The sequence below is a fragment of the Anser cygnoides genome, chromosome 17 (genome assembly GCF_040182565.1).
Source record: "Anser cygnoides isolate HZ-2024a breed goose chromosome 17, Taihu_goose_T2T_genome, whole genome shotgun sequence".
NCBI classification, from domain to species: domain Eukaryota; kingdom Metazoa; phylum Chordata; class Aves; order Anseriformes; family Anatidae; genus Anser; species Anser cygnoides.
Window position 1 is genome coordinate 15842142 of NC_089889.1, and position 12104 is coordinate 15854245.

General features: G+C 45.4%; 1 long non-coding RNA gene across 1 annotated transcript; it reads left to right on the top strand.

Annotated features, from left to right (window-relative positions):
- Positions 1-1604: 1604 nt before the first annotated feature.
- On the top strand, positions 1605-10218 carry LOC136786579 (uncharacterized). Its single transcript, XR_010825610.1, has 2 exons — positions 1605-2409; positions 7890-10218. It is a non-coding gene; the product is annotated as an uncharacterized lncRNA (long non-coding RNA).
- Positions 10219-12104: the final 1886 nt, after the last annotated feature.

Below are 12104 nucleotides of genomic sequence, written 5' to 3' on the forward strand. Positions count from 1 at the left end.
CATGGCTTTGATATGGGCCAAATGACACTGGCCCAAACCAGTTTGGGCATGGTTTGGGAGTAGAACTGGTCCAGGGACCATTCCCAAAAGGTTTTCAGCATGCAACCACTCTGTTCAAGAGGGAAGGAGACTTTGTTAGCAAAAGCACAACTCCTCTGCTCCAGCTCAGCTGCTGGGCACGTGCTGGGGTGCTTGCAAAGTCCAGGACATCGAGAGCCACTGGACTGAGCTGCTGAGATGCTCTGCTGGGCACCAGTTCAGGTTGCTGCCTTCCTGAAAACACAATCTGGGGCTTTGGGAAGTTATTCAAGGTGAGGGCCAGGGCTCCCATTCTGGGTATCCAGAGCAGGTATCACAATCTCTAAGGTACCGGAGGATAAAAGGTGACAAAGAGGCTATGACTATTTCAGCCCCTAGAAAGTCAGTAGGTAAAAATGCTACCTAAATCAAACTGCCAGATAGTCCTGTAGCAAGCCAAGGAGCAACCTCCCATGACCCATGAGCGCTCACATACATGACTCATACACAAAGTGTACCAGCCATCCCAATGCAGAACACAGTACTCACCTGAGAATACACCCTTCCAGGATGGTGATACACTTGTTTCAAAATACAGCCCATGGAGAGGAAGATGGTTTAGCAAGACTTAGTGCACCTCCCTCTCCCTCCTTGCTCCAGCACATAGTTATGCCTCCTCCTTGCTGTGCTGTCATATTTAGGACAGCAAAAGGGCTTAATGGAGAAGTGTGATACTACCCAGACTTGCCCATTTTATCTGTGTCTATCCATATTTTTAGGCAACTCAGTGACTCCATGAGTAGTAACAAATCCTGCTCAGTCCCCCCAGAACTACAGAAAGCTCATTGCTGCCAGATGTGAGTCCTCATGCACAGCTGTGCATTCCTGACAGTCTGTCCTTCTGCCAGACAAACAGAAACCTTCTTACCAAGCCTGATCCCTGCTTTTCTGCCAAGAGGAGCATAGTGTATAACCCAAGGACAGACAGCGCTGGGGACGCTGCCCACTGCACAAAGCATCCCACTTGCACTATATTGCACACCAGTCTGACTTTACCTTTAATGCACTAACTCCAGTTATTCACTGCCAGTGTCACTCACCTCCCACACACCTTGCCACACATGATTTTGACAGAGATCTTGGCTGTTATCTCTGGGCATTTTCCTCTGGACTAATTTAGCCCTTCTATCACTAAGTTTTGTTAATGATGATAAACAACATGGTGTGCTGGCTGAAATGGTTTTCTGTCACTCTGGAAAATTTAGGACACAGGGATCTGCAAAATATGACCTCAATTTAAGTCCATCATTTTCTCCTCCTGGAATTGCTCAGCTGGAATAAATATCATTACCCAGACCAGAGCAACTGGCTGAGCGAGTGGTTTGCAGCACACGTACCTGGAGTGGAAGAAATGCAGCGAAAAATCCTACCTCTACGATAGGAACTGTGAAAAATTGAGCTGGTGTTCCCAGAGGCCCACTGAGGACCCTGAACAGTGGCTAGCTGAAATTCAACCTTCTTTTCTCTCAGTTCAGGAAAAAATTTCATGGTTGGCCTGACAAATGACACTGACAAAGCATTTGGTGAAATAGATTATTTCCAGAGAAAATAAACACAACCAGTCATTGCCCCGTCCACTATCCCCCCTCCCCCAAAAAATCCACGTTAGCTTTAATATAAATTGTAAGAAATGGTCCAGCAATTCGTGCCACTAAGGGGTTTTGAAGGGTTAACATTGAGGCCTGGGTTTAGGCGAGAAGAGAACAAAGGGATTTCTTCGGAGAAAAACTGCTGACTTTGCACGAATGTGCAGTAACTTCTGACAGCCGGCCAAGAGACCACTAGATAAGGAGGAAGAATATGAGCCTCCCTGTCTCCCTGTCCGAGCGGCCCCCGAGAAAGTAACAGAGACTGATAAGCAGGTGCACCTGGAAGGACGTCGGATTCGGGAAACCAATTATAATAACCTTGCCTCTTTTAGAAGTAGTAATAAATATGTATTAGCCTAGGAGTATAAAAAATTAGATGCCTTACGTAACGGGTGTGCGTCCCGGTGGAGCAGAGACTCCCGGCGCACCCAGCGCTGTTTGCTTGCCTCTATTCGTTTAATAAATTGTAAACTCTGATTGTAATCCTATTTGGGACTCAGTCATTTATAACAATTGGGGGCTCGTCCGGGATGGTCTTGGTTCCTGAATTCTGACTTGATCTAGGAGGGGCGCCCCCACCATTTGGTGGCTCCTGTTCGAGTCAGGTCGGGACTAATGCCATCTCGAACCTGAATAAGGGCAAGCAAAGATTTAGATTTTTATGAGCTCCCTTTTGCCGGCTGCAGCACTATATTTTGCCCGTAATTCTGCGCGCGAAGATCCGAACGAAGATGACGGAGTCGTAAGTATTTAATGTGTATACCGTTCGGTTGGGTGGGATTCGGTTGCCTGTGTGTGTGTGAGAGTGTGATTGAGATGGAACGTAGTTCCGAAGCGATTGTGGAGGTCTTCTAACCGCGGTTCCAATCTCCTGCGAGGGACTTGGCCGGTGAAGGACCGAAGCGATTCCTATAGGATTCGTGGGCGGGTGATAGGTCCTAAACCCCCTGCAAGACACTCTCACTAAGGCAACCAAGGGCTGTAGGAATTGCCACAGTAAAATTCCTAGATGGGTCAGATTAAATCGAAGACCCGGGACCAGAGAAAAGGGAGCAAATTACCAGACATACCACCAGAAAGTCCATTAGGGATAATGATTAGAAATTGGAACGATAGGGGCCCCAGAAAAGGAAAAAGCAAAGTAAAAATGATTCAGTATTGTATGATAGAATGGCCAAAGGAGCCTTTAAGACCACATGTCTTTTGGCCTATTTTCGGATCTTTTGAAGACTGGGTTTGCCAGGCTTTAAATCTACATGTTAACTCAAAGGAACCTTTTAGTCAGGAGGAAAGTGATTATGCAAGATTATGGATCAGGACTTCACGTCCTTTTCCAGCCTCAGTATTTACACTAAAAACAGAGGAGGAGTTTGAAGAAGGAGAAGAAAAACGGGAAAAAGAAAAAGAGGATAAATGGGAGCCATTAGATAATTTACCACCTCTATATTCTAACAATCCACCTCTGGCAGTGGCCCCACCTCCGGCAGCTGTGGTATCTCCACCGCCGACAGCACCGGAATCAGACCGACCCCCGGCTGCATGTACGAGAAGTAGGACTGCCACATATGAGGGAGCTTCTCTATATCCCTTAAGAGAGGTACCCCTGGGAGGCAATCAGGGAGGCATTGGGTTTGTGGCAGTCCCCTTAAATACCACAGATGTAAGGAATTTCAAGAAAGAAATGGGGGCCTTATTAGATGACCCCCTCGGAGTAGCTGAAAGACTGGACCAATTCCTAGGTCCCAATACTTATACCTGGGAAGAAATACAGTCCATTTTAGGGATCTTATTTACTGTCGAGGAAAAAGGAATGATTAGGCAAGCTGGAATGAGAATGTGGGAGAGACAGAATCAGGCAGGACCCCCAGGAGACCAAAAATGGCCAAACGTGGATCCCCACTGGGATCATCAACAACCCCAAGGAAGACAGAATATGAGGGATTTGAGAACATTAATCATACAGGGAATAAGGGAAGCTGTTCCCCGAGGGCAAAACATTAATAAAGCATTTAATGAACAACAAGGGAAAGACGAATCTCCAACAGAATGGTTGGAGAGATTAAGGAGAAGTTTACAAATGTATTCTGGAATTGACCCGAATACAGTGGCTGGAACTGCACTCCTTAGAACGCAATTTGTAGCTAAATCCTGGGGGGACATAAGGAGGAAATTAGAGAAGCTGGAAGATTGGCAAGAGAGGGGATTAGAAGAGTTACTTAGGGAAGCACAGAAAGTATATGTTAGGAGAGATGAGGAAAAACAAAAAGCAAAAGCTAAGATTTTTGTAGCAGCAGTAAGAGAAAGTCAGAGAAATAAGACTCTGTCCGGAGAAAGGAGGGAGAAGGGAATAGAGAAAGCCCCTAGGGGGCAGTCTTGTCGAGAGAAATCCACCATTCCCGCTTGTTACTATTGCAACAAGAAGGGACACATTCAGAGGAACTGTCGTAAGCGGGAGCAAGATGAGAAAACATTCAAAGAAGAATAGGGGTGTCAGGGGCTATATCTTCTGGGGACGTCAACATCAACGGAGCCCTTGATAAAACTACTAATTGGTCCCCATAAAGAGGAAGTTTTGTTTTTAGTGGACACAGGAGCTGAAAAATCTACTATTCAAAAACTTCCAAAAGGAGTAGAGGAAGGGAACAATTATATGTCAGTGATAGGGGCAAAAGGAGAGCCTTTTAGAGTGCCTGTCTTGAAAAATGTAAAAGTAGAAACTGGGAAGAAAACTTATGTTAATGATTTTCTTTTGCTCCCTGAAGCGGAGTACAATTTACTGGGGAGAGATTTGATTTTAAGATTGAATTTGAGCATTCAGAGTCAAGGGGACGAATTGCAGATTAAATTATACACTTTGACACAAAAAGATGAAGAAGTCATTAACCCTTTAGTATGGTATAAGGAGGGGGAGACTGGAAGGATAGAAATGGACCCCATAAATATTCAAATAATGGATCCCCATCGTCCAATCCGAGTCAAACAATACCCTATACCAATGGAGGGTCGAAAGGGGTTAAAACCTGTGGTTGACAGACTTCTGGAAAAAGGAACTTTAGAACCGTGCATGTCGCCTCATAATACACCCATCCTCCCCGTAAAAAAATCGGATGGGTCATACAGGATGGTGCAAGACCTGAGAGCTGTAAATCAGCGAACACTCGCTAAATTCCCTGTGGTGGCAAATCCTTATACTTTATTGAGTCGCATATCTCCCAAACATACCTGGTATAGTGTAATAGATCTGAAAGATGCATTTTGGGCCTGCCCTCTGGATGAGAGATCCAGAGATTATTTTGCCTTCGAGTGGGAGGACCCCGAAACGGGACGAAAACAACAATTAAGATGGACTGTGCTACCACAGGGGTTTACAGAGTCACCAAATCTATTTGGACAAACTTTAGAAAAAATTTTACAAGATTTCACGTTACCTAGGGGGGTCAAATTATTGCAATATGTGGATGATCTATTAATAGCAGGAGAAACTGAAGAGGGAACCCGAGAAGCTACTATTAAATTGCTAAACTTTTTAGGGGAAAGGAGATTAAAGGTGTCTCGATCGAAATTACAGTTTGTGGAACAGGAAGTAAAATACTTGGGGCACTGGCTGAGTAAGGGGAAAAAGAAATTAGATCCTGACAGGTTATTAGGGATTCTATCTTTAAGACCCCCACAAACTAAAAAGGAAATTCGGCAAGTATTGGGATTATTAGGATATTGTAGACCATGGCTTGAAGGCTACAGTGAAAAGGTCAAATTCTTATATGAGAAATTAACTAATAACCAGCTTAAGTGGTTCACAGAGGATGATCAGAAATTTGAGGAAATAAAAAGGGCTTTAATACAGGCACCTGTACTGAGCCTTCCAGATCTGGAAAAACCTTTCTATCTCTTTGTAAATACATCGAACCAAACAGCATATGGAGTTCTCACTCAAGATTGGGCAGGGATTAAGAAACCTGTAGGGTATTGCTCTAGGTTGCTTGATCCAGTAAGTAGAGGGTGGCCTGCTTGTCTTCAAGCTCTGGTCGCTACAGCATTACTAATAGAAGTTAGGAAGATTACCTTTAGTGCTCCTTTAAAGGTGTATACTCCACACAATGTTAGAAGTGTCTTACAGCAAAAAGCAGAAAAATGGTTAACGGATAGTCGGATCCTAAAGTATGAAGCAATACTAATTGACTCACCTGACTTAGAACTGAGGGTAACCTCTGCTCAGAGCCCAGCACAATTTTTGTTCGGAGAACCACAGGAGGGAGTACAACATAACTGTTTAGAGGTAATTGAGACTCAGACAACAGTGAGGCCGGATTTAAAGGATGCTGAGTTGGAGAAAGGAGAGGCACTGTTTGTAGATGGCTCCTCCCGAGTAGTGGAAGGAAAAAGAAAATCAGGATATGCAATAATTAATAAGAACTTAGAACCTGTGGAATCCGGACCTTTGAGCCCATCATGGTCAGCTCAGGCTTGTGAGCTGTATGCCCTATGTAGGGCCCTGGAACTATTAAAAGGGAAAAGTGGGACGATATATACAGACTCTAAATATGCATATGGGGTGGTCCATACTTTTGGAAAAATTTGGGAAGAAAGAGGTCTAATTAATACTCAAGGGAGGAATCTTATACATCAAGAGTTAATAATAAAAATTTTAAGGGCATTAAGAGAACCAAAGGAGATAGCAGTGGTACATGTAAGAGGACACCAAAAGGGATTGGATTATCGAATCAGAGGAAATAATCTAGCAGATAAGGAGGCCCAGGAAGCAGCCCTGAGGACTCAGGTTGTTAAAATCAATGTGATACGAGAGGAAGAAAGGCGAGAAAGAGAAGAAAAGAAATTCACCCCTGAAGAACAAGCAAAATTGGAGAAAATAGGGGCTAAGTTAGAACAAGGAGAATGGACACTGCCTGACGGGCGAGAGATATTGCCAAAAGCCTATGCGAGGCAAATACTGGAACGTTTACATGCACAAACACATTGGGGTATGAAGGCATTAAGCGATCATTTCCTTAAACAATTTGGTTGCATTGGAATTTTTGAAATAGCGAAACAAATTACACAAGGTTGTTTAACTTGTCAGAAAATAAATAAGAAAGTGTTTCGACAAGCAGCTATGGGAGGGAGAAAAACAGCTTATAGGCCTTTCGAGAAAGTACAAGTTGATTTCACTGAATTGCCCAAGGTAGGGAGAATGAAATATCTATTGGTAATCGTAGATCATTTAACACAATGGGTAGAAGCTTATCCTGTAGCACGAGCTACTGCACAGACAGTGGTAAAAATTTTATTGGAACATTTAATACCAAGGTATGGGATAATCCAGTACATTGATTCTGATCAGGGCACACACTTTACTTCTAAAATAATAAAATTGTTGTGTCAATCATTAGGTATTCAGTGGGAATACCACACTCCCTGGCACCCACAGAGCTCAGGGAAAGTAGAAAGGATGAATCAAACAATAAAACAACAATTGACTAAGTTAATGATCGAGACACAGCTGCCCTGGACGAAATGCTTACCATTGGCACTTTTAAACATAAGAACTAAACCACACAGTGAGACTGGATTATCATCATATGAAATGTTATATGGTATGCCTTATTCTCAAGGGATGCCCCTAGGGAACAATGTAATTGAGGATCATAGTATCCAGAAATACATAATTACCATTGGAAGGAGATTACAGGAGCTAAGAGAAATTGGGATGATGACTCAGACACCACCTTTAGGATTTGCTATTCATAGATACAACCAGGAGACAAGGTCTTAATAAAAACCTGGAGAGAAGAATCATTGAACCCCCGATGGGAGGGACCGTACTTTGTTTTACTTACTACTGAAACAGCTGTGAGAACAGCAGAAAGGGGTTGGACCCACGCATCCAGAATAAAAGGACCAATAACTACCGAAGCCTGGAGGGTTGAGTCCACTCCTGGGGAACTGAAACTGAGATTAAAGAGGAACTGATATCCCAGCAATGAGGTTCTGCATGAAGTAAGGGCACTGGATAAAGAGGACAAGGCTGAAGGGAGGAAAGGGAGAAGGCAAGACCGGGGTAGGACCCTCCACTGCGGTGTGTATGGTCTACCGAGGGAGGCAACCCCTATGGGTATTGACTGCCGAGTGAGAGGGCCTCGACCGGACTTCTCCCGCGCTAAGATCAGGTTGTCCTGAGAAAAGTAACATGAGAACCTCTTAAACCCATAATGAAATTGTGATTAGTTTTTCCAGGAGCTGGATCACCCCGAAGGGCTGAATGGTAACACAAGCTCTGAAAGCGGGCCCAACCTCATGATTGAAGGCGTTTCCCACACTCTCAAGATTGGACGACGAAAAAGGATAAGAAATGCTATACTTTCTGGTATTGTTTTTACAGGGGCAATTGGGCCATGGGCAAGAATGGAGGAATAACTTTTTCACTTTGGGGGAGGAAGTGGCTAGGGCCTTTAACCTTAGTAACTGCTGGATTTGTGGAGGACCGGGGGGAACTGAAAGTTGGCCCTGGGTAGCAGGCCCAGTTGAACCCAAGTGGTGGGTCAGTAATCTGAGCGAAGTTCATAATGGGACGCAATTTTGGAAAGAGGAAGGAGGCCCATGGCAGTTACACTCATCAGCTCGGGGTGTATACTGCTTGAACAGAACAGGAACAGTGGCGGTGGGAAAAAGCATTTGCAATTGGACTCTGTCTCCTGGATATGATTGTACCGATCCTGGATGTAGTCCTATAAACTGTACAGCACGTAGTGGGAAATGGAACACCACACATGTTCAGCTGAGAAATGGGACTTGGCTGAAATGCTCATACAGAGAATTTTTTGGATCTGGATGTAAAACTGTGGCAAGAGCACAAGCAGGGGGACAATTTGATGGTCAAATCTTGAGCTGTCAGCGCGATAACACCACTAAGGAACAGCATGTGGTGCGGGTCTATCGCTGGAGATGGCAGAATGAGAATGGGAGGCGAGTGTTCTTTAAGCATTTCTGGTCAGCTTATAATATAACTGGCCACCAAGGAGAACTGAATTGTGACTGTAAGTGGAAACCCGATGCGGGAGCTTGGAAGTGCGCATATACGAGTACGAACGGGGCAGACATTGTAACAGGACCACTCGGTAACAAGGACACTCTGTATTATCACGCCCCAAGGGCTAAAAAGGGATGGAATGGTCCTTTTCCAAATGGGACATGGGCCCTAAAGGGACATTATTGGGTGTGTGGCAAACATGCTTACAAGAGGCTACCTGAAAATTGGTCGGGAATATGCTATGTGGGGTACATAAGACCCTTGTTCTTTTTATTGTCACAAACACAAGGAGATCATTTAGGAATAAGATTATATGATGACCTGAACAGAGTGAAACGATCTATAGATACTTCCTTAACCGGGGGTAGTGCCCAAGAATGGGGAAAGGATGAATGGCCTCCTGAAAGAATCATACAGCATTATGGGCCAGCCACCTGGAACCCGAATGAGTTGATATCAGGAGCCCGAGAACCTATTTATAATTTGAACCGAATAATTAGGTTGCAAGCTATCCTCGAAATTGTAACAAATCAAACAGCGACAGCCTTGGATCTTTTGGCTGACCAATCCACTCAAATGAGAAATGCTATATTCCAACATAGAATGGTCTTAGACTATTTACTAGCAGAAGAAGGGGGAGTATGTGGAAAACTGAACGATTCTAATTGTTGTCTACAGATTGATGATAATGGAAAAGTGGTCAAGCAGATAACAAAGGAAATTAGAAAGCTAGCCCACGTCCCAGTACAAACTTGGAAGGGTATGGATTGGGATTTCTTTTCATGGTTGCCTGGTGAACCATGGGTTAAAAGGATGCTGTTTTTATTTTTATGTGGTATAGTGACATTATTGTTTATACCTTGTATGATACCTTGCTTTACGTTGTTGATACGGCGAATAATAAATAGCACCCAATTTGTGATGACTTCAGTGGAGAGAAAAGGTGACGTGTCGATAATGATGCTTAAGAAGTGGACACCCCGAGAACTGACTGATGAAATCCAATTGTTACTGACAAAGGTTGAAGGAGAGACACGAATTGATGATTAAAAAAAAAAAAAAAGGGAGGAATTGTAAGAAATGGTCCAGCAATTCGTGCCACTAAGGGGTTTTGAAGGGTTAACATTGAGGCCTGGGTTTAGGCGAGAAGAGAACAAAGGGATTTCTTCGGAGAAAAACTGCTGACTTTGCACGAATGTGCAGTAACTTCTGACAGCCGGCCAAGAGACCACTAGATAAGGAGGAAGAATATGAGCCTCCCTGTCTCCCTGTCCGAGCGGCCCCCGAGAAAGTAACAGAGACTGATAAGCAGGTGCACCTGGAAGGACGTCGGATTCGGGAAACCAATTATAATAACCTTGCCTCTTTTAGAAGTAGTAATAAATATGTATTAGCCTAGGAGTATAAAAAATTAGATGCCTTACGTAACGGGTGTGCGTCCCGGTGGAGCAGAGACTCCCGGCGCACCCAGCGCTGTTTGCTTGCCTCTATTCGTTTAATAAATTGTAAACTCTGATTGTAATCCTATTTGGGACTCAGTCATTTATAACATAAATGCTTTTGCAAGTTCACCAAGTGGTTCTTGGGTATAAGTGTATAAGGACATGGCTTCGTGTTTCCTGAGAATAAAGCTTTTAATGTAGTGAGGAGGAGGGAGGGAGTAACATGGTCACAGAGAAAAACAGGGTGCAAAGAATAATTAAAAAAAAAAAAAGCATTTAAAAGGGTTTTCTGATTGTGGTGGTTTTACTCAGGTGGGCAGCTGAACTCCACCACAACTGCTCTCTCACTCCCCCTCCTCAAAGAGAAAGGGGGAGAAAATACGATGCAAAGAGCTTAAGGTTTGAGATAAGGATGGGGAGATCACTCAGCAATTATCATGACGGGCAAAACAGACTCAGAGTAGGGAGATTAGTAAAATGTATTGCCTATTACTAACAAGCTAGAGTAGTGAGAAACAAAGGAAAGAAACTAAAAACACTTTCCCTCCACCCACCCTCTTCTACATACCCCCCCCAAATGGCACAGGAGAACAGGGGAATGGGGGCTGCGGTCAGTCTATAGCACTTCATCTCCGCCACATCTTCACGGTCACGCCCTGCCCCTGCTCCACGTGGGGTCCCTCCCATGCGATGCCGTCCTTCCCGAACAGATCCTACGGGGGCTGCCCACAGGCGGCAGCTCTTCAAGAACTGCTCCCGCATGGCTCCGTACCACGGGGTCCATCCCCCAGGAGCAAACTGCTCCAGCACGGGTCCCCCACGGGCGGCAGCTCCCCCCAGGCCCCCTGCTCCTGCGTGGGCTCCTCTCCACGGGCTGCAGCTCCGGCCCGGGGCCTGCTCCTGCGGGGGCTCTCCGTGGGCCGCAGCCTCCTCCAGGCCACATCCACCTGCTCCACCGGGGGCTCCTCCACGGGCTGCAGCGTGGAGATCTGCTCCGTGTGGGACCCGTGGGCTGCAGGGGGACAGCCTGCTCCACCAGGGGCCTCTCCACAGGCCGCAGGGGAACTGCTGCTGTGTGCCTGGAGCACCTCCTGCCCTCCTGCTGCACTGACCTTGGTGTCTGCAGGGCTGGTTCTCACTCCTCCCTCTCCCAGCTGCTATTGCACAGCAGTTTCTTTTCCTTTCACAGAGGCACAAACAACATCACTTACTGGCTCGGCACTGGCCAGTAGCGAGGCCCTTATCCAACATGGGGCAGCTTCTGGATTCTTCTTGCAGAAGCCAACCCTTTGGCCTCCCGCTACCAAAACCTTGCCATGTAAACCCACTACACCGTTTTTCAAAAGGCTTCAACAGCACGATGGGTGTCAGTGGAGGCACACATGGACTAAGCCCAGCACCAACAGCTGCTCCCCAGGGAAGCAGGTAATGCAATGAACAGAAAGCATTGCTGCTAGGGCAGGATTGTGCACATCTGGAAAGAAAAATTGAGCAGTCTGTGGCAGGGATTTAGTGCTTAATTTGTAACAAAGGGTGGGAGGGAAGCTGATGCAGGTACCTGCAGAGAGCTATTGCATAGGTCTGGTCCTGCAAAGTGCTGTGGGCACTGCAGGGGATGCAGTGGGAAACCCTTGGAGGATGGACAGAGTTCAAGAAGGTGAGGTGGGGGTGTGCATTCAGATACAGGTGGGAAATGGGAAGAGTTTAGGAAACATAATCACCTGCTATAGGTGTCTTTAGCAGGAAAAAGTTTTGAAAGTGCTGAGACAGAAGGGTAGGCAACCCCTCCAGAGGGAGAAAGAGGTTCACTGGGAAAAATGTCACAGGCTATTAGCCTCTGCAGAGCAGAGACAGAAAAGTGTCATTGGCATTTGTATTACAGGAAAGGGTCAATAGGAACAAGCTGAAAATGCAGTGTCTCCACTGCGTCTGTGATTTTCAATCACCAGTAGAGTTATGAAATTTTAGTTC